Source organism: Lepidochelys olivacea, assembly GCF_965140295.1.
Source record: "Lepidochelys olivacea isolate rLepOli2 genome assembly, chromosome: 10".
Lineage (NCBI taxonomy): Eukaryota > Metazoa > Chordata > Testudines > Cheloniidae > Lepidochelys > Lepidochelys olivacea.
The window spans coordinates 54,755,511-54,779,193 of NC_140420.1; the positions used below are offsets into that span (position 1 = coordinate 54,755,511).

General features: G+C 39.3%; 1 protein-coding gene across 1 annotated transcript in view; it reads left to right on the forward strand.

Moving 5' to 3' along the window:
• OTUD7A (OTU deubiquitinase 7A) overlaps positions 1-23,683 on the forward strand; it is a 250,890-nt gene that overhangs the window by 25,193 nt on the left and 202,014 nt on the right. The gene's annotated exons all lie outside the window — the stretch shown is intronic.

Sequence of the window (23,683 nt, forward strand, 5' to 3'; positions counted from 1 at the left end):
TAAAAAGGCAGTGACAGACTCTGAAGAATTGGACCAAAGTTGGTGACTGAATGAGGAATTTAATGAATAATCGAGATGAAACAGAATCAAGGGGCTTAGTTGTGGAAATTGAAGTCATCCAGTTTAGGGTAGTGGGGGGGGGGGACTGAGGTGAAATACCTACCACTTTGCCATTATGTCAGGCAATGGCTAGGGACTATTTCTATCCCCAGAGATGACCTGTACCTGCCGATGGGGGCAGAGTGAGGGCAGCAGCTTCAGCAGATGTTACTGAGCATGCTTCTGTACAAGCCAAGCAGCATCTGGGGGGCAGGGGGGGAAGAGGCGTGTGACCCTGCATGTCCCCCCATGCATCACATCTGGCCAACTCCAACTCTCTCTGAAATAAGACTCTTGATGACACAATTCAAAGCCCTTGGAGTAGTATGGGAGGTAGACAAACAAAATATGTAAAACAGGAGACTAGCCAGACTTCATAGAGAGAGAAATGAGAGTCCACGGGGTCTCCCACCTTGAATTAACATGCATTTAAGTTTTAACATACACATTGGATTCAACCGCATCAGCTCTCATACAGTAACCCTCATAGCCCCAGATCAGTGACAGTGCTGCCAAATAAGCAATGCAGAAGTAGTACAAAGACTTTTTTGGTAGCTTCTGACTGAGCTCATGGCAAGGCATTCAGTGAGGTCATGTTCCATCTGACATACATGGAAGTCTGCCGTTGATTTAAGGAGGAGCAATGTTGGGGTCTATCGATGCGTGTGACACCAGCTCTGTGACTGGGCATTTCCAATGACTATTCAGAGATAATTGGGCTCAGATCCCCACTGGGAAGATGGGTGGTGTTGGCAGGAGTAGTACTCTTTCAAATGTTTCCTATGAGCTAAATCCACTCTCCTCATATACTCAACCAGAGTAAGCAGTCTGATGCCTGAATGCCAAATCTCACTGCAAAGGGGAGTCCACATAGGACTTGACTCTGGTATGTAGGGGTTCTTCACTGTAAGCATGGGCTCCCTAAATCCATTTTAGTCCTCTGTTTGCCCCCACTATGAACTGGGACCATTATGGTCCCGTTGTGTCTGGGATCATCCTCTGCCATAGAGAGTGAAGGGGAATTGCCCCAGGAAATAAAACAAAATAGGCCTTTGAGGCCATTCAGTGACATGAAAATTGTTGTCAAGTCAATGGGCTAGATTCTTCACTCTCCTGTAGAAAGTGGGTGCAAAATGCTATCTTTGTGATTTGGTAGTGTTTAACAAGGCAGTGGAGAATCGGACCCAGTGTCATTATAAAATAAACAACACTGATCAAAGGGAAATAACCATTTTTCAGATTATCATCAGGACCCTTTCTTTGTTTTTAAAAATATATATTCTACTTTTTTCAATCTCTTCAAGCTTTTTAGTCCCATCTATGAAGTGGAGTTGATTGTAGACTCTGTCGTTATGCTGGGCAAAAATTTTCAGAAGCTCCTAAGTCCCATTTTCCAAAAGCACCATAAGCATTTTCAAAAGTGGTACTTAGACGTCTAAATCACTTACATGATTTTACCCTTCACCTTTTAAATGTGTTTAGGGCTATTTTAAAATAAATTGTCATCTCCCCAGCACGTCCGAAGCAGTCCATTTTTCTGACAGGAAAAACCTCTGCATTTCTGACATTCTCTAAAGTGTGAAGGTGAGAATATCCTCCTCTAGACCCCAGCTCAATCACAGCAGAGTCTTCTGTGACCATTACACTGGAATCCTTGTACTGTAAGCTGTGAATATTTGCTACTGGGGTGCTCTTGTAGTGTCTGACACACATACAACAACTTAACAGTTTACAGTGTTCTTGGAGCATTTTTAAAACATAGCTTGCAGGTAAGGAGAGGAAAGAATCTGAATTTTCAGATGTGTCTTTGCATTGCCAATAGTTCATGTGTACAGAGTCATGGAATGCTTATCTGAACTAAGGCTCCATATGCACTTAAAGTATAGGACTAGATTCTACCATGAGTAGTGTGCCCACTTTGAACTCTTACAGATAAACCCTTTACTTCATGCCATCATGTATTAACTTATGCATCATATTCTTGGGAACTATTGAAAATGCAATGGGAAATTTTTAAAACAATTTATGGGTACTTTTAAATGGCTCATTCTATAGAAGTAGTGCTATGAATCCACTTGCACAGGCCACAGAGAAAGAGAGAAAAATTATAAATTAATGTTAGCAGTATCTAAAAGTTACATATGAAGTGTTCTCTAGTGGTAAAGAGAGGTTACAAAATTATAAGGTTTATTTAAAAGGTCTTGGATTTCCCACAGAGCTTCCTTATCCAGTCACTGAGACTTCTTTTTAACCTGTCTCTGCAATTGTTTCCTTCTCATTGGAGAAAGGTTGTCCTTTTCATAAACAAATATTACCCGCAAAGGAGTGGGGGAAAGGGATGGGGATAAAACAACTAAATTTCTGGTTTAAAAATGGATGCTTTTCTGCCACTTACAACCAGATAAACAATGAGGAGTCCGGTGGCACCTTAAAGACTAACAGATTTATTTGGGCATAAGCTTTCGTGGGTAAAAAAACCCACTTCTTCAGATGCATGGAGTGAAAATTACAGAAACAGGCATAAATATATATTGGCACATGAAGAGAAGGGAGTTACCTTATAAGTGGAGAACCAATGTTGAAGGCCAATTAGGTTAGGGTGGATGTGGTTCACTCCCAATAATTGATGAGGAGGTGTCAGTACTAAGAGAGGGAAAATTGCTTTTGTAGTGAGCCAACCACTACCAATCCCTATTCAAGCCCAAATTGACAGTGTTAAGTTTGCAAACGAATTGTAGCTCAGCAGTTTCTCTTTGAAGTCTGTTTTTGAAGGTAACTCCCTTCTCTTCACGTGCCAATATATATTGATGCCTGTTTCTGTAATTTTCACTCCATGCATCTGAAGAAGTGGGGTTTTTACCCATGAAAGCTTATGCCCAAATAAATCTGTTAGTCTTTAAGATGCCAACAGACTCCTCATTGTTTTTGTGGATACAGACTAACATGGTTACCCTTCTGATACTTATAACCAGATGTTCTTCTAAATGTTTTTGACCTCGTCTATGACTACACACCTTCCATCAATGGCATTCATACAACGTCCAGCCATCCAAATATATGGATCACTGCAAGTGTGGAGAGAAACTAGCTGGCTGCTAACTATGCCCTGGTCTTCCTGATAGACCACATAAGTTGGAAGAGGAGAAGAGACTGTATGGGAAAAAACTGGCAAGCTCACGGAGAGACTGGACATGTATGACCCCTTTACTGGCATCCTAATGAGCTGCACTCCTATCAGCAGGGGTTAAAGGACCTGACCTGACTAGCCCTGGTAAACCCACTCTATTATTTTATGTGTAGATGTAGCCTCATTATATATATTGGAGCAAAATTTTCAACACCCCTCAACTCTAGTAGTTAAGCGCATTCTACTTACATTACATCCAGGTTTGTGGTGACTCTACCTTGCACTGAAATTAATGGTGCATCTTTCCCATTAGGTTTTGTGGAGAAGTATTCTGCCTGCTTTATTCATTTCACACTCAGCTTGCTTTGTGAATTGTATATGGTGCAATTAGAAGCAAACCCTAAATCAAAATCTGTATTCATGGAGCCACTGGAGAAGGAGGTTTTCTGGAGGCCTTCTAACTGAAAGTGTAAAACTGACCCATCTCATATTTTAAGACAGGACTAGCTATGTATCTGTCCTCTTACCCTCCCCTCACCCACACCTTACAGTGAGAAAAGGAGTGTACATATAGAGCTGGGCAGAAAATGCTTTTTCTGTCCTGTAAAAGTTTTCAACATTTTCCAATCCCAAATCAGGACAAAAAGTCAGAATCTCCCCCTCACCACCACCCCCAAAAAATTGTGAACCAATAATAATTTTTAAAAATTGTTTTGATTGACCCAAACCATTTTCTTGCAATTTTGACCATTTATTTTATTTTATTATAATTAGCTCAAATTTCAAAACAAAAAGTTATTTTGAACTGGAAAACTGGAATTTTTTTCTGAAAGACTATCAATTTTGAAAAAAATTCCAGTCAAAAATTTCATTGAAACTGATCATTTACAATGAGAAGTTTTGATATTTTTTTTTACAAACTGGCATTTTCCAACCAAAGTTTTTTTTTGTTGAAAAATTTCTGATAAGCTTTACTTATGTACTGTTATCACATGTTTCCAAAAAAGGAGGAGGGTGGATAGAGATGTAGTATTGTGGTCTGAGTGCGAGACTTGGAGCCAGGAACTCTTGAGTCCCAGGCCCAGCTATACTGTTGTTACCTCTTTCTGCTCAAGTTATTTAACCTTTGTCCTTCTGTTTCCCTATCTGTAAAGTGAGAATAATTAATAGTTCATCTTCGTAATTCATGCAACATCTTTTTGGATGTTGTGAAATTTAATTTGTAAAACTCTTTGAAGATGAAAAGTGCTGTATAATCCTTGGTTTGGAAGGATTAGATTTTTATCAGTAAATGTCAGTAAACATAGATTTCACTGTACACACACACACAAATCAGTGATAATCAAAATTTACAGATAGGCAAAGTAAGAAAAATGCTGCTTGAGAACTTATTAGAGTTTGATTTAAGGATATTTACTTTGTATGTTTTGACATGTGATGTTGACCATTTGTGTGTTGAAGGTCATAAATATTTCACATTTTCAATCTCAACATCTACTGCCAGTAAGTAATGTCTGACTGCCCTCATAATTTCCCACAGCTATGAAAATTTAAATGGATGAAAAATAAAAAAAAATTGCTTAAAACCCATAATTTTGTGGAACTATGAAGATTTAAATTGATAAAAATGGAGGTGGGGGGAATCCTTAAAAATAAACAGATATCAATCAAAATTATATTTAAAAAATCAAATTCTGCCAAGCCTGTTGTTTGTTTATGAAATTTTAGTCATGGAATCTCTTGCTCCAGATCTACTGTGTGTTGTCATGAACATCGGTAATTATTGGAAAGAAATAACTCAAGCAACTGCAACTAATTGTGAATTCTCAAGGGGACATTGTTTGAAATGCACTAAATGAATGTCACTTCCATAAAACTGCAATGACACCTGCGTTTAGTTGGAGCAGTCGTTGGCAGGTCATTGAAGGGAGCTTGTGATCTAGATGCTTGAACAGGGACTGAGATGAGGAAGATGCTAGGACTTCTGATATTCACTCTCCCCATTTACTGGGTAACAAAAGAATATCTGGGTAACACACAACAGAAAAATACATGTGCAGTTGCTGGGTGCAGTGCAAGGTTATTCTTGAGGGATGTGTTGAATAAGCATAGTTCTGAGAATCTGTTTCCTTTATTTCCAGTAATGTACTGTGAATAGGATTTGGTGTAGTGAATCTTTGTTTTTACCTGTTTAATATCAAGCAAATATTCCTTTTTCAATAAAGGTGATAGTTTTGTGTGTGTGTGAGAGAGAGAAGAAAAAGTGCATTAATATGCATTAGCCTCTGATATTTAGTTTTTGCATGATAGGTCTATGGAATTGCATCTTGGATCTTTTATTTCAATTCAGCATTGAAAGCCAGGTCCACAGTACTCTGTGCTGGGAAGTGCTAAATTCTGACTCGCACAACATTGGTTTGACACTAATAAGCTTCATCTATGCAGTTGGATATCATTCACTACAATATATCGACCAACTTTCTGGATGGGATATATCACATCAACAAAAGTCCAGCTCATTTAATTGAAAATAAATACAGTAAGATTCGTCTTGTCTTAAAGCGGGTTTATGACTCATAACAGTAGAATAAAACGTTACCAGCATTCAAAGCATAGTGTGATATTCTTCTAATTGGTCTTTCATTCCGCTGCTCAGAATTACACCAATCCTTCAACCAGGTAACTGAGAGTACAGGTAATTTTAAACTTTTTTGAGGAAGATGGTCTCTCTAAATTTTATGTATTTGTTGGGACAAGGCTAATGCTGTGTTCTGTGGAAGTGCAGTAAGTAATAAACATTTCACATGGCACTACAGTTTCAGTGTTCATCACTGTCCAAGACTAAATGCCAGCAAAATCTGATTGTCTCCTAAAGCCATAAACAACATTTCTATCCGTAATTCCCACAGTAGTTTATGCAGTGTTGTTACACTTCCTTTGATATGTACAATACAATAAAGGCTGCATTGTCATCCACAGTGCATGAAACAAAATACAACAAGAGACGAAATAAGAAAGGCGACATGTCAATTAATGAACTTCTTATGGGGTAAGCCTTCCAAAATGGAGGAGTAATTTTATATTGAAAAGGAGGAAACAATACATTAGAACATCACAGTCTACCAGACATTCTAGCAAAGACCGTCATTATTAATTAACTTGCAGAATTCAATTTTTATAATTTCAACAGGCAATATCTGATTGTTGTTAAGCATTTTTTCAATGTTAATCTATTTTTTCACACAATTGTGGTTCTTAAGCATTTTTCTGTTTTTATCTGTGTAAATTTTCACAGTTATGGGAAATCGGGGGGCAGACAATTACTTAATGACAGTTGACACTGAGATTAAAGAAGTTAAAGCTTTATAATAACTAAAACACAAATTGTCAAGATCACATTCAAAATATACAAACTAAATATCCTTAAATCAAATTCTAATTCTCAAGAAGCATTTTTCCTTCTTTGTCTGTGTAAATTTTGATTATTAATTGAAATATTTTTTTTCACTTGTGTGTGTAGGGTGAAATCGATGCTTACTGACATTTACTGATTAAAAATCCAGTCTTTCGAAGCCTATTAATGTCCAAACGCCTACAGAGAAGAGAGATTGTAAACTCCTAAGACATTTAAGTGTTACCAGGAATAAAAGGGTTCTTCTGCCCACATCTTTCTTTTTCTTTTTAATTTCCAAAGCAGGCATAGCATTTGTAAAATTACTTGTTAACTTAAGTTCCAGTATCTAGGGTGGCTCCCCATTTTCAGTTTATTGTATCTTTGTCAAACTTATTTCTTTTGGTCTGAAATTTTTCATCCTTTTGTCATTGCTCAGAGGTTATTTTTTATTTAGAAAGTCTGAGCAAAATTGGATTAGCTGTTTTTGATGTAATCATGCATCAGAGAAATGTGTTGCCCATTATTTTTCTGATCCGAAATTTAGTGCATGGCTAACTCCAATAGATGACATTAGAAACCTCTATTTTGGCTTTTCTTATATATCACCTGAATAGCTATTGAAAGTATTTGAAGTAAGGGGATAATGTACATTTGTAGTAAATTTGTTTGGGGGGAGGGCTGTTTCTTTTTGTTTTTTAAATTATCAGTACAGCCATACCAGCCTTGAATGCTGAAATCTTGCACCTTGTTTGGTCTGAAAGAGTCTAAAATTTGAAACAATCTCAAGTTTTGAGACAGTGTAATATTTTTAATTTGTCGGAAATTTAAGATGGTCTCAAATTCATTAGGCTTTTGCATGTAGGATGTAATGTTCTATTTGAGTATGTGCCTTTTTGTTTTTAAAAAATGACACTGTGTAGCAAAAAGGAAATATTAAGGTTCAGAGGGCTCAGAATTTGGGCTAGAGGGAATTTCATTGAAGAGGTGTCAAACTGAAAAGCTCTAAATCAAAGAAATGACAAAAACTCAAACTGAACAGCTGATACTCTGTAGGTTACTTTTTTTTTTTTTTTTAAAGGATACTCTAAGCCAAAGCCATTGTATGATACATGATCCAAGTTTGGAAACCAAGCACGCTAAATCAAGAAATGCATAGAGATGGTTGGATATTTAATCAAACTTCTCCCCTTTTGCATAGGCCTTGAAAATATGAGAACTCTTTTTATATAATTTTAGATCACTTTTAAAATACAATATATAATATTAAACAAGATTTTTGTGTGTGTGTGACTTGATGTGATACACACATCTGTTGGACTACTGTGTAATAGACACTCTCTGTATTTAAACGGCTAACGTGACAATTTAGGTGATGGAATTTCATGGACTTTCAATTTCTCTCTAAGGCTTGTGTCTATATTGAGATCCCAGAATTTACACTAGGTAGTTAAACAGAATGATTATGTACGTAGCAAGAGTGTAACAGTATAGGACTGATGCTGGAGGATTGCTTTTATAGGTATTTCTCTATCTGAATTGATTTTTCTTTTGGTCTACGTGTGTATGTGGCATTTACGTAATGTTGGTTTTTGGTGAGTATGTGCTTTTGATTGATCAGCGAAGCTGTTTTTTTCATGTACTAAAACAAATTACTATTGATGCACTGTTTCAGAAACTGCTGTGCCGAGAGAGAGAGAAATTCTACTCCTACAAAGTACTATCGTTCTCTGACTTCAGGGTTTGCTTTTGCTCAGGAGCAGCTGTTGAAAATCGTATGCAGCTTTCTGTCTGTGGATTTGTGCTTATAATTTTCTCCCTTTCTCTAAGCTGCAGTTGAGGCAAATGAAAGATGTGGCAAGGCATGGAAGAGAAAATGCCAGGATCAGGAGGCTTAGAAAATGAGATTTTGAAAGCCGGGGGTGGGGGGAGAAATAGACACTTAATGCCTCATTAGGTGGTTCAAGTAATGACATTAATTTCCTTGTGAGTGTTTCAGGATTTTCCTTCGCATTATCCCTTTTTAGCCACCCATTGGATGAAAAATTTATGTTTGAGAAACATTTTAATATTTTAATATTATTCTGATGGCCTCCATATAGTGCTACATTTTACACACACACCCCACCCCTCCTCCTCCTCCTTCTCCCAATTCTTTCTCATGTCTTGGAAAATTTCTGTCCTAAGCCGTAATTCAATTGATGGTTAGACAGAAGCTGTGGGGCATTAGGGGCTAATGTGTTGGTAACTCCTTGTTCGCCAGCTGGTCCCCCAACAATTCTCACTTTTGAATCTTACATCTACAATTAAGCAAAAAATCTGCCAATATGTTTAATAAGAGACATTTGTTATTCAGTTTCATGCAACATGGTAACAGCTTTGTTTTCCATTCTTTGTCTGCATATTTTTTTATCCAAGTTCTTGAAGGTGTTTGCTCATAATAGGATGGGGGTCAGGTCTTTTCAATTTGGCAAACGTTTTGGCAGCTAAATTTACCTTAAGAAAAATGGACAAATATATTTTAGAACAGATGAAGTAGCATGGTTGCAGCATGGTAAACTATTATGTAGAGCTGCTGATTCAAAAGCATACTTGCTCCATGGAAGAGGAAAGGGCTTCTCTGTTCAAGGATGGAAGTATTAGGTCAGAAAATTTTCTAGCTCTCTGGACTGAGGGTGGATAATAAGAATAGGAATAGCTAAGGATGTCCTCGTTACTTGCAGGTTATTATTGATCACCATACTCTCAGGAGCAATATGTTATCTGATGCGGCAAGATTGACAGGGGGAATGGAGTGGAGGGAGGGGAAAGTGGCATGAATGTGTGGACAGAAAGTGTCATGAATGAGCGAACAGAAAAAAACCTTATATATAACCTAATGAAAAAGTAGCTCAATAGGCTCTTATAATCAATTCTTTGACGAACGACAAACTTGTAGACAGAAGTGCTCTGGAAATATGAAAGGAGAAGAGCATAAAAAATGTAAATTTAGAGGACAGAGCAAAAACTTTAGCCATATAAATTAGACATACTACTGGATGAGTTAAAGTACCGAAGGAAAGTGTTACAAAATTCTTACCATCACATAAATAAATCAAATAACTTATTTATTCAGATTTGCAAAGATAAAACAATGCCTATCCATGTCTCCAGGCATGCTCACATAATAATACAGGCAAATCTCAGCGTCATTAACAAGTAACTTCAGTGGGAAGCCAGCCAGCCACCTACAGATCTCCTCCCTGTCCCTTCATCATTGTGGGAAGCACACCCTTTGCCCTCTCCAAAACTGTCTCAAACAGACCGTTTATGCAGCATGCCCAGCATGCAGCATCAGTTGTCGCCAAAAGGTCACCAAATCTGGGTATTCTGGGATAAGAGAGGGGTCAGTTCCAGGGTCTGAGAGCCCTCACAGAGAAAGCCCTGGCAACTGCCCTCTCTCTTTTTCGAGTGAGGGGCATTCAGCTTAGGTGCCCCTGCAGACCACAACTGTGTCATTATGGCATGGGAGAGAGGCAGTCCCTCAAATAAGCTGGTTCCAGATCATGTAGGTCTTTATACATCATAATAACCAGCAACTTAACCTCCCCGAGGAGCCCAATGGACAGCGAATGCAGTTCAGGGAGCACAGCTGTCATGTTTGCAGCAAGATGCCCCACTCAGCAAGCAAGCCACTGTATTTTGCACCAGCTTCAGTCTCCAAATGGTTTCAAGATGTAGCCCCATACAGAGCACATTAAAATAGTCTGATCTTGAGGTAGTGAAAGCATGGAAAATAGGGGCCTGCATCCAAAAGGAAAGGTAACCATCTCCTAGGCAGATGCAGATGATAAAAAGCTGACTGGGTTACTGCTGGCATAGGATTGTCGAACAGCAGCTGGAGATCTAAAATCACCCCTAATTTGCAGACCCAAGTATCTAATGGCCTACATGCTATAGTAATGAGTGCTATACAAAAACTTACTGTGGATTCCCCTATTTTTTTTACAGACTTTGAGAACATGTTATCTTAGGTGTTTCTATATACCAGTAACTCTGGTACAAAGGCACCCAAAACCTTTTGTTGTTGGATTTACTACGTTTGGAAGTTTGGGGTTTGTTTTTCACACTGAATATCACTGTTGGAAGTGAAGGGCTCAGAAATTACTTCATTTCTGAATTTGCCCAGTGGACTCTAATCCTAAATATTAAAATATCTTCAAAGCTAAGTTTCTCACTGAAGTGCAAGCAGATCTGTTTCTGTATTGACAGTAGTAATAGGAGTCCGGTTGTTAGAGAGATAGTCAGACAGAGGTAGTTGCTCATTTGTATGTGTTTTTATTAAGTACAGTACTGGAAACCTAAGCATTCCTACATTTCAATATTCTGTAGAGCTTGTTCTTAAATGTACCTGTTGATGTACAAAGACAAAAAGTGCATCTCACTTGGGCATTTTGCATTGCCTCGTGGTGGTCAGTTTCAGTCTTGCAGCATGTCCCTGTCCATTAGAGAAATCGACGACACAGTCAGCTATAGAATAATTTATTTATTACTATTTATTATTACGTTTACATGTTTTCACTAAGTACACAAGTCCTGTTGATCTTAAACAGAGGTGGTTAAATTACACAGCAGAGACAACCCACTCTGCAGTAATCTCAGTTCAGTTATTGCTGCACATACAGCATCCCTTGCTCTTGATAGTAAGAACTCTACTAAAGAGAGAGAAATGCCCCCCCCCCGCCTGAATGGGTGGGGGAAATTGATGGGGCTGGCAGTGAATGGGGATGGTCCCAGCAGTGGGGGAGGGGACACTAGTTGGGGGACATGAGGTAGCTCCCCATCCCCTAGAGTCTCTGGCATCCACTGGCCAGTTGGCACGGAGGGGTACTGATTGGCTAGCATTCCCCCAGCTATGTGCCAGCAGTCCCACCCTACCCATCCCGATCTAGGAATGGGAGCCTGGGCTGACAGGTGCTGTGGGTCTAGTTGATTACCTGTTTGGGGATCAGGAAGGATTTTTTCCCCCATGGGATAATTGGCAGGGGACTGTAGGAATGCACTTAGAACCCAAGTGAGGTACTTGGGCTGAGTTGTAAATTGATCACAACTTGTGGCCAGTTTCCAGTGCAGTTAAAAGGATAAAATGAAAAGTTACCAGAAGTAAAAAACCTGGGATTTGATGATGGGCCTTAGACTCATGAGATAAGGTAAGACCTTGTGGCCCTTGCAGGCTGAGGTTCCCACCCTTCTGCACACTCTGTCCCACTTGCAGGAGTGGTGGCGGGGTGAGGGAAGAAGGGAGTGCTAGGGCTCAGATTGAGCTGGATTCTGGGGTTAGGCTGAGGAGAGCCTACTCTGAGTTACAGGTTATATGGTAGTGTTTTGTAATTCCTGCACTGGAACCATTTTAATGCCAGGTACAGGAGCATGGGTGATGGGTAGATAGTGGGCCTATGCTTAATTCCATGCATGTGTCTGTCTTCATTTCACTGCTGTGTCTGCATCAACTCCTTATGCTTATTATTAACTTTGGATCTTTTATCCATAACAGGAGTTGTGCATTCTTTTCAGAGGGAAGTGAGTGCCAAGTGGATTTAAAATGCTACCTTTCTGTCACCTAACAGTATTTTGCATTCACTTTGCACTGATGTAAAGTCCTACACAAGAAGCAGGATAATAGAGAATCAAGCCTCATGAGTAACCCAAACAGGCATTTACAGATGCAACTGCCTTGAATTCAGTTTTGTTAAATTGGGGGATTAAAGTCTCTGGGTCCTGTGGAGAAGACCATTTTCCTTTCTGAGCACTTAAAATGCTACTCTCATCTTCAGATCCCCACATCTTCTGCCTCATGATGACTTTCTACACTTTCCTTCCTACAGTTCTTCTCCAGCTACATCTCTGCTGTCATTTCTTCTTCTTCCCCTCTTGATCTTTTTGTTCTTTTCAGAGACTCCTTCCGGTTTCTGAAACTGAGTTGGAAATCAATGGGGAAACTAGCTGAGTTCTAACTGAAGTGTCTGCTAGCCTGTCCGGTTACTATAACATATGAACGAACTATACTATATCCAGAATTGTAAGCTGTTGTTCCATGACTTGCTCTAGCTAATGAGAAGTCTGTGTACTGGACTGTAAATTCCCTTTTATCCTTCTGAAAAAGACCAAATAACTGCTGCAAAAGCTGAGTGCCTGAAACGTGAATGCCTCCATGAGGTTTAAGTCCAATTTGTGTGGAAGGAAGTGGTTCTGAATTAGTTCCAGACGTGGTGTCTTGTTTTGGCAAGTGATACTCCGCTCATGTTTGTTTGTTTGTTGTTGTTTTTAGATCCTAAAGTATCAGTAATTTACGGGCCAAAGAGCTGGATGAGCAGTTCTGGGAGCTGAATCTTCTCTTTACAAGTTTAGTGCCACAGCAATAGTGCTATAGTCTTCTCACTGCTCCACAGGCCTTCATCGTGACATGGAGGAATTGCTTCTAAAATCAGTGTCTTCTCCACGGAGACTGCCAACGAGGGGGAGACATTAGTGTCTCTCAAGTTCATGTGAAATTCCTTATACTCTGTTATCCTTTTTACTTTGTTAAATACAAAGGCAAACTATCTGGATGACTTTTTTGTGATGTGGCCACATCTGCTAGGAATGCCACTAGAGGCCACACATCAGATGGTCACAATTTTTGATCTCTACTGGTTTGGACCTGGCTTCAAGTAGAGAGCTAAAGGTGAAAGATTTCCCATTCTGAGTGCTGGCAGTCATAGCAATGAACAGAATGATCCCTTCTGGCCACAGACTGTATTAATCTGAACACGTTGTTAATAGTCCTCTGAGCTACCCTTGGCCCTCCTAACTTTGATATTTTTAGGTGATGAAGTTTTTGCTAGATTATATACATTATCTGATACAATAGAAATTATTTGAGGCTTAAAGACTGAAGAATGGATTTTAGTTTAATTGGTAAGAGTTGCTTAAGTGACACACTGAAAACTATCTAATCCAGTTTCAGACCATACTTGATAATGGAAAAATCAGTTGACTTTCCAGGGCAGCATACTGAAGGGAGGTCTGAGTTCTTTTACTTTTGTTTTTTTAAACAGATTATTCAAAAGTGCTTGGAAATAAGAGGTGCTCTGTGGTTGATGCATTAGAATTACTAGGAGCCATCACAAACTTTATTTCTAGCCAATGGGTCTAAGTTTTTTGGAATTCTGAAAGGTCAAGCTTTTAAGATCTATTTGAGAAAAGAATCAAGCCACAAAGAAGAATAGGATAAAGATGGGGAAGCAAGTCTGGCCAAAGGAACTCAACTTCTATAGCGGTAGCATGATTTTGTGAGTTATCAGGACAGCCTCTGCCAAGAAATAGTGTCCTCTCCTTGGATTGCTAGAGATGGAAAACACGAAGTAGATGCCTGTGCATTCTAAATCAAGGTAAAACACAGTAAAGTCACTGATGGTTATTGTTGCTACTCTGCTATATATATTATGATCTTTTGTTGGCAGGATTGTCTGATTAGAAAGCACAATCTCATCTGATGGGCATCCCCCCACAAAAAGAAATTGTCATTTTCTGATTTCTTAGTCCTTGGCTTTGCAACCCTAATGCAAAGTTACCTGTCCATTTATAACTTTGCTCCTTGTGCATATGTATTACAATAGTCTTTTATTACATGGTGACATACTAGGTCTCTGTTTCAACCTGTGATGACAGCAAGATCACAGTAACTTAGACACTTCTAAAAACCTTGTTTCTCAGAGAACTTCCCCTTAGTTTTAAATGACAGGTTTCAGAGTAACAGCCGTGTTAGTCTGTCTTTGCAAAAAGAAAAGGAGTACTTGTGGCACCTTAGAGACTAACCAATTTATTTGAGCATGAGCTTTTGTGAGCTACAGCCCACTTCATCGGATGCATACCGTGGAAACTGCAGTAGACATTATATACACACAGAGACCATGAAACAATACCTCCTCCCACCCCACTGTCCTGCTGGTAATAGCTTATCTAAAGTGATCATCAAGTTGAGCCATTTCCAGCACAAATCCAGGTTTTCTCACCCTCCGCCCCCCCCCCCCCAAACTCACTCTCCTGCTGGTAATAGCCCATCCAAAGTGACCACTCTCTTCACAGCGTGTATGATAATCAAGGTGGGTCATTTCCAGCACAAATCCAGGTTCTCTCACTCCCTCCAAAAAACCACACACACAAACTCACTCTCCTGCTGGTAATAGCTTATCAGAAGTGACCACTCTCCCTACAATGTGCATGATAATCAAGGTGGGCCATTTCCAGCAAATGGCCCACCTTGATTATCATGCACATTGTAGGGAGAGTGGTCACTTCTGATAAGCTATTACCAGCAGGAGAGTGAGTTTGTGTGTGTGGTTTTTTGGAGGGAGTGAGAGAACCTGGATTTGTGCTGGAAATGGCCCAACTTGATTATCATACACGCTGTGAAGAGAGTGGTCACTTTGGATGGGCTATTACCAGCAGGAGAGTGAGTTGGGGGTGGGGGGAGGAGGGTGAGAAAACCTGGATTTGTGCTGGAAATGGCCCAACTTGATGATCACTTTAGATAAGCTATTACCAGTAGGACAGTGGGGTGGGAGGGGGTATTGTTTCATGGTCTCTGTGTGTATATAATGTCTACTGCAGTTTCCACGGTATGCATCCGATGAAGTGAGCTGTAACTCACGAAAGCTCATGCTCAAATAAATTGGTTAGTCTCTAAGGTGCCACAAGTACTCCTTTTCTTTTTAGTTTTAAATGATGATGAACATTGTTCAAAATAAATTGACTTCTTGTATTAAGTTCCTCTTCAGTCATACTCGTTTGAACCCTATTTATTATAGCTTGTATTTTGTAGATATTATTTCAAAGTTTTGCTGGTTGTACCATGTCTTCCTCTTTTTTTTTTTTTTTTAAAAACACTTACCCTAAATCCTCCAAAGTTCTTGGTGGGGACGTTTATCTTGGAAATGTATTTATGCTGATTCATTGAGATCTGTGCAGATTGTTGAGAAAATGACGTGATTTGAGATGGGAGGAACAATATTATGCAGTTCAGAAGGCAAATCTGTGTGTTTATAATTGAAAAGTTTTTACTTCAGCCTTGAGGCTACCCTGTAAGTATGAGAAAGCAACTGAGCCTTGCTATCGGATGGAGTTACCACTAGTTAATGAGCAAAGGATATTAAAAATAAAATCCTGCTACCCTGCTTGAAAGTCAGTCCACTTGTTAAAAAGGCAAGAGCAATGCATGCAGCTTCATTTAATGGTGACTTCAGCTGTCACACAGCAGTCTCCCTTTGAGCAGTCAAGAAGGAAAAAAGCAATGGGAGCAATGATTGGCTAATATCCTGAAATCCCTTACTCATACAAACAATTTGCTCATATATAGCTATATATAATCTTATTGACAATGTCCATCACGGTATACAGGACCAGGCCCCAGAAGTATATTACCCTTACAACTAAAGGCCAAATGTATTTTTTTATTTGTTTTAGTTTTGTGTCTGAGCTTTTAAGTGTTGTTGGGATCAGAAGACATGCACATAAATATGAAAAGAGCTATAAGAGAGATTCTGTAGTCTCTCTCACTGGGTTTTCCAGACCTCAAATCAGTCCATTTACTTTATCCCAGGGAAGGTGAAGAGGTGAGGATCATGGTCTACAATTACCTACATGGGGAAGAGATTTCTAATACTAAGCAGCTCTTTAATCTCATAGAAGACACAATGAGATCCAATGTTTTTGAAGCTAGATACATTCAGAATAGAAATACGTCATATGTTTTTAACAGTCAAGGTAATTAATCATTAGAACAACTTACTAGGCATGTGGTGGATTCTCCATCACTTGCTGTTTATGTCAAGCCTGGATGTCTTTTTAAAAGATAATTCAATAGCTCAGACAGAAGTTGTGGGCTTGATGCAGTCATTACTGAGTAAGGTTCTCTACTCTGTGTTTCGCAGGAGGTTAGACTAGATTATCATAATGGTCCCATCTGGCTTCAAAATATATGAATCTATGGAATTACCTGTATGAATGATATTTAAAATATATTCTCTTTTAAAATTAAGATTTTTTTTAAATTAAAGGTTGTTTTAATAGGTAGGAATAAGTTTAAAATAACTCACTTACACTGCAGACATTCTGGCTTTTAAAAACTTTTTTCTTTTTTCCCTTCATTCTTTACAATTTTTTTTTAAATTACAAATGACTTTCATAAAATTTGAGCTGTTTCTTATACAAAATCTAGATATCAGAATGAAAAATTATATTAATTAGAAAAAGTTTCTTGGCAAAATCAAGACTCCGTTATGTCATCAGTTTGAGAAAAATGTTAAGAAAGCAGTGACGGAAAAATACAAATACCTTTTTTACAACTGTTACAACGTCCCCTCATTTCAATATAATAAGCATTATCAATATAAAATACAATTTTGATCTTTTACAGTGATTATAGAAATATTGAAGTTCTGTATTTAATGGCAAAAATACATTAGAAAATGGTACGCGATCAGCTAGGGGCAAGCAATCTTGTGAGTAGTTCCATTGACTTCAGTGGGAATAATCACATAAGTAAAGATACTCGTGTGTGTTTGCAGAGAATGTGGTGTTTTAACTACAAATTTATAAAATGTTACAATGGGCTTTGATCCTTCAGTCATCTCCATGTGGGTAGCCACTTGTCCCCGTAGTAAGCTCATTACAGGATTGGGATCTTTGTTGTGTACATTTGTGGATATGTTTTGTAGGCAGTATTTTTGATGCACCTTTTCTTTCCATAGGTTTTGTGTGTTGTGGGATAAGCACACACTACCCTTACTTGTGAGTCTTCACCTTAGTCTTAAAATACATCTGAGGTTGGTCTTATGGTTCAAGAAGTCCATAGGACAAGACCCACTTTGCTTTATTTTAAAATGTATGAACAATATAAGTACGGTACATGATACTAAATGTTACCTGATTTATATCAGAGTTCATGTGCTTCTGGGATGATGTGAGCTAAGTTGTCAATGTAATTCTGGGCACCATGTTAAAATGTCAATTGCATGATTGGAGCCTTTGGTATGTCCGTTACGAGTATTACACTTCCACCCTGTATCCGCTGGCACAGCACCCATAAGAGGAAATTAGGAAGGGATCCAGTAAACTATGAGCCAACATACCCTGGATGGCTATAGTTTTCTTTTCCACGGAATAGCTTTGGGTATTATTAATAACACTGATTCAGATTTACTGAGAGATCTTCGGAGCCTTTTCTCATTCGATACGTATCAGTTCATTAAATCTACTGCTGGAACCGAATATTGGTTTAAAGCCTCTTTGGGAAATTAATATTAAAAATGTGGCTAATACATTATGCATGCTGCAATCTACTTTTAAAAAATAGATCAAGGCTTCAGCTCAGCTGATCACTGAGGAAGAATCCTGTTGAAATGTGGTTCAGGTAAATGTTTATTGTGATGATCAGATATTTGCTAGAGTTAATTTAATCCAGCTGCATAAACTTTAATGTATCCACCTGACCAAAGGACTTCCCTTGAGATTTGTGTGATGGGTTAGGCCTCCCACCCACCCCGGGATGCCACCTGCTGTACTAGGGTACCACGGAGACAGCCTGGGCTCCCTTACACTGTCCTGCTGAGCCAGGCCCTCAAGCCTCCTCCAGCACACCCACACATAGGGACACTTCCAGCTGCAGAAAGACACAGACACTGAGATCAGCTCTGCACAGGAAGACTCAGCTAGGGAATTGCCCAGAACTCAAATGCACACCACCTCTGGAGTGTAAACCCAAAATTGTACTGTCTTGCAGAAAACTGTACAGAGTAAGCTAATTAAAATTTGCCTCCTCCCTCAATGTGGAGGAAGAAATGCACAGCTTTTTGCTCCCTCCCCGCCCCAAGTTATGAATTCCACAAACTGGGTTTAGAGAAAACAAAAACAAGTTTATTAACTACAAAAGGTAGATTTTAAATGATTATAAGGGATAGCAAATAGATCAAAGCAGATTTTCCAGCAAACAAAACAAACACGCAAACTAAACTTAATACATTAAAGAGACTGGTTGTAAGTAGTAATTTCTCATCCTAAATGTTGTTTTAGGCATTTCTTTCAGAGGTCAGGCACCTTTTCCAGCCTGGGCTCAGCTCTTCTCCCCCGCTTTTGTCCTTGTTTCCAGCAATCATCCTGGGTGGGGATTCAGTGAAGAATGAACCCTGATTAATTCACTTCCCTGCCTTAAATAGGATTTACATATGGCGGAACTCTTTTGTTTCCCAGTTTGATCCCCACCCCCTAGTACCAGAAAAATACTAGTAGTCCAAGATGGAGTCCAGTACCAGGTGACATGATCACATGACCCTGCAATGTCAAAGCAGCCGTAAGTCCTCAGGAAGACTTCCCAGGAAGGTGGGAGATTAGCATTTTCAAAGTCCCATTGTTCTCTCTAATGGCCCATCCAGACTGATTGCAGTCTATCTGGTGGGCGTTCCCCAGGTGTAAACCCACTTGTAATTGTTACATAGTCAATATTCCTAACTTCAGATACAGAAATGATACACACATAGAAATAGGATAATCATATTCAGTAAATCATAACCTTTCCAATGATACTTCACTTGACCCATCTTGCATAAAACACATCTTAGTTTTGCCATATTCATATCATAACATATCTATGAAGAACCTGAGGTGTAGGAAGATCATCCAGAATGTGTTTTTAAAAAAACAAAACAAAAACCTGTCTCTTTAATTTCCTTTTATTGTGGTTTTATAGGATGTGTTTTAACCCACAAAGGAAGTAAATTAGAATCGAAGGAAATTCTAGTCTTTATATGTTTTCTGCTTAGCTTGTACAGATAACTTACTTTGCTTAATTGACTGCATGGTAAACATCTTTATTTGGGAGAAATGTCTTCAGCTTAACCCCCTTTTCTTTTTAGTGCTCAATGTCCAACTGTCTAGAGGTTGCTCCTTCTACTTTTCAAACAACCTTGTCAATATAATGTATCTTTCAGTATTTCAAAATAATCAGGGTGCGTGACTCACAACATTTCCCTAGTCCTTCCATTTTTATCCCTATCGCTTCCCTTCTTTGAAGCAATCAGCTAGACCTTTGAAGCAATCAGCTAGACCTTACTGCTGTCTTCGAAGATCGGAAAAACTATCCTCCTAATAGTTACACATATAGACCCTAATCTTGCAAGCTGTTCTGTATGGGCATTGTGGTGTGTGCACATGCACTAGCTTGGAGGGGCCATAGTTTATAATAATTTACAATTAGTTTTCTTAGAATAAAGTTCTCTCCCTTCCTGAGACTCTGAATATCGCTATCATTATGTGTTTGGTATCTATATCAACTAGGGAACAAATGTCTTGAGTCAGCAGTAGAGAGATCCTGTGCTGTTTGTATTTAGTAGTAATTCTTAAATGATCACTCCATGTACATTTTAAACCTCATTTTGTTTTCATAATGGAGCAAAGTGAGTCTATCTGCTTTCTGGAGTAGACTGTGGAAACCTGATATTCCATTTCATGCAAACAGCTGCTCTGGTTGAAGTCAATCAGAATTCATACTTAACAGTGAATATCAGATCCAGCTTTTTCATTGTTTTAAAAGTAGACAGCAGCAGGTAGCTGAACATACTGGGTCATATTCACCCCTAGTGTAACTTAGTTGCTCTCTACTCACTAGGGAAGTCTGAATTGTATGTGCGTCCAGTGTTTTATAAATAGCCCTTGCTATGTGGCATCAAAGAAATGCAAAACACAGTTTTGCAATAGTGTTCGGAGTCCTGGAAAAATAGTGTTTCTCAGTCCCTGGAAAAATCATGGAGCAGGTCCTCAAAGAATCAATCCTGAAGCACTTGCATGAGAGGAAAGTGATCAGGAACAGCCAGCATGGATTCACCAAGGGAAGGTCATGCCTGACTAATCTAATCGCCTTTTATGATGAGATTACTGGTTCTGTGGATGAAGGGAAAGCAGTGGATGTATTGTTTCTTGACTTTAGCAAAGCTTTTGACACGGTCTCCCATAGTATTCTTGTCAACAAGTTAAGGAAGTATGGGCTGGATGAATGCACTATAAGGTGGGTAGAAAGCTGGCTAGATTGTCGGGCTCAACGGGTAGTGATCAATGGCTCCATGTCTAGTTGGCAGTCGGTATCAAGTGGAGTGCCCCAAGGGTCGGTCCTGGGGCCGGTTTTATTCAATATCTTCATAAATGATCTGGAGGATGGTGTGGATTGCACTCTCAGCAAATTTGCGGATGATACTAAACTGGGAGGAGTGGTAGATACGCTGGAGGGGAGGGATAGGATACAGAAGGACCTAGACCAATTGGAAGATTGGGCCAAAAGGAATCTGATGAGGTTCAATAAGGATAAGTGCAGGGTCCTGCACTTAGGACGGAAGAACCCAATGCACAGCTACAGACTAGGGACCGAATGGCTAGGCAGCAGTTCTGCGGAAAAGGACCTAGGGGTGACAGTGGACGAGAAGCTGGATATCAGTCAGCAGTGTGCCCTTGTTGCCAAGAAGGCCAATGGCATTTTGGGATGTATAAGTAGGGGCATAGCGAGCAGATCGAGAGACGTGATCGTTCCCCTGTATTCGACATTGGTGAGGCCTCATCTGGAGTACTGTGTCCAGTTTTGGGCCCCACACTTCAAGAAGGATGTGGATAAATTGGAGAGAGTCCAGCGAAGGGCAACAAAAATGATTAGGGGACTGGAACACATGAGTTATGAGGAGAGGCTGAGGGAGCTGGGATTGTTTAGCCTGCAGAAGAGAAGAATGAGGGGGGATTTGATAGCTGCTTTCAACTACCTGAAAGGGGGTTCCAAAGAGGATGGCTCTAGACTGTTCTCAATGGTAGCAGATGACAGAACGAGGAGTAATGGTCTCAAGTTGCAGTGGGGGAGGTTTAGATTGGATATTAGGAAAAACTTTTTCACTAAGAGGGTGGTGAAACACTGGAATGCGTTACCTAGGGAGGTGGTAGAATCTCCTTCCTTAGAGGTTTTTAAGGTCAGGCTTGACAAAGCCCTGGCTGAGATGATTTAACTGGGAATTGGTCCTGCTTTGAGCAGGGGGTTGGACTAGATGACCTTCTGGGGTCCCTTCCAACCCTGATATTCTATGATTCCTTTGTAAAATCTCGTCCCTCCTTTGTTAGCATCAAAATGGGCCTGAATACCCTTTCCTGTCTTGTGCATTAGGAAAAAACCTTAAATATTGTTTTCTGTTATAAAAAAGATTCTTGATGATCTTTATTCTGGTGATTGAAACAGCCGCCACTGGAATATGGGGAATACTGTCCCCTGTCATATCATAGTATGTATAACTAGGTTTTGAAGAATTAGATTTTTATTGGTAAATGTTGGTAAACATCAATTTCACTGTATATACACAAACCAACCAAAAATATTTCCACTGATAATTGAAATGTACAGACAGGCAAAGTAAGAAATAAGCTGCTTGAGAACTTATTAGAGTTTGGTTTAAGGATATTTTCTTTGTATATTTTGACATGTGATGTTGACAGTTTTTGTATTTTAATGATTACAAAGCTTTAACTTTTTGAATCTCAACATCTACTGTCATTGTCTGATTCTCCGCATAATTTGCCACAACTGTGGAAAATTTAAATTGATCACATTTAAAAAAAATCTTAAAACCCATAATTTAGTAAAACTGTGAAAATTTGTTGATAAAAATTGAAAAAATGCTTTAAAATAAACATCAATATTATCCATTGAAATTATAAAAATAAAAATCAGATTCTACCAAGCCTATGTATAATTTGTCATCCTGACACACTTCATGCCAGCAGACCTGTACATGGCAATGAAGTGTAATGATCAGACGTACGGGAGAGTAAAGCCACAGTATAAAGGAAATGCCTACAGCATGCTAATTTACTTCTGCAATAATTCTGATTATTTAGGTACACTGTCCCAATGTACCTAAATAGCGAATATCGAAGACTTATTGCATAGCAAGAACTTTGTACCAGAATTAAAAGAAAATAAAACAACAACAAAAAACCACCAGATGTTAGGTCCCTAAGAGTTACATTGGACTATACCATATTTTTACCTTATTCTTTTGTTTAGAAGACTGTATTTTAGTTTAGTCCTGGTGTACTACTGTAATTTTGGATTACTTTACAAAAGTATTCAGAAGTGTCTGCAATAATTATCATCATGGATGTTGTGGCTAATTAAAGGCTGGATTGGCATTTACATTATAACCTGATTCCCCTGCTCCTAAATTTATTCCTCTCTTTTTCAAGTTTCAACCAGGACTTTTGAAATAAATTAAAACACCGAATTTGCCATAACGCACCAGATCATCAAATCTTATTCTCTTGTCTTTTTTTTCAGGCTACATCTACAGTACACACCCCTGGCAGTGATGTGTAGTGTATGTGTACCTACATGCTGTAGTGAAAAGCATGGTGTATCCATGCTGCTGTATGTATCTGCATGTGTCGGTGAAAGGCTCTGACGGGGAGTCAGCAGGGAGCTGGCTGCTAAAAAAAAAAATAGCAGTGTAGATGGGAAGACACCGCTTGGGTGAGCAGAGAGCCATGTAGGGTGTATACCCAAGTACATACCCATAAGCTTCAGGCATGCCTTTACTCATCTAAGTAGTGCATTGCCATCTACGCTGCTATTTATACCCATACTAGGTGGGCTACTGTCACATTCTGGGGTGCAATCCACACCAGGAAAAGGTTGTCACTGCCTGCCCCACAACCTTGGGTGCCTCATAATGCTTTCTGGTTGTAGCTCCCAACCAACGCCACTCACAAGCAACCTACAAGCATGCAAGTCACACCCTGAGTGTTTATGTATAGTGCAGGCTTCGTCCAGCAGCCTATCAGCAATGCTCCAATCACACTCTGGCTTCCACCAGCCTTGGTTACTATTTGCAGAGTGACCCCAACATGCTCCCAGTCTTAAATTTTCCCAAAAATATGTGTTCTGCGCTGTCCAGCCCTCTCCAGCCTGGACAGTTCTTATATAGGTCTGTTGCCCCTGTAAAAGGTCAATATTCAACAGGTTTTTTTAC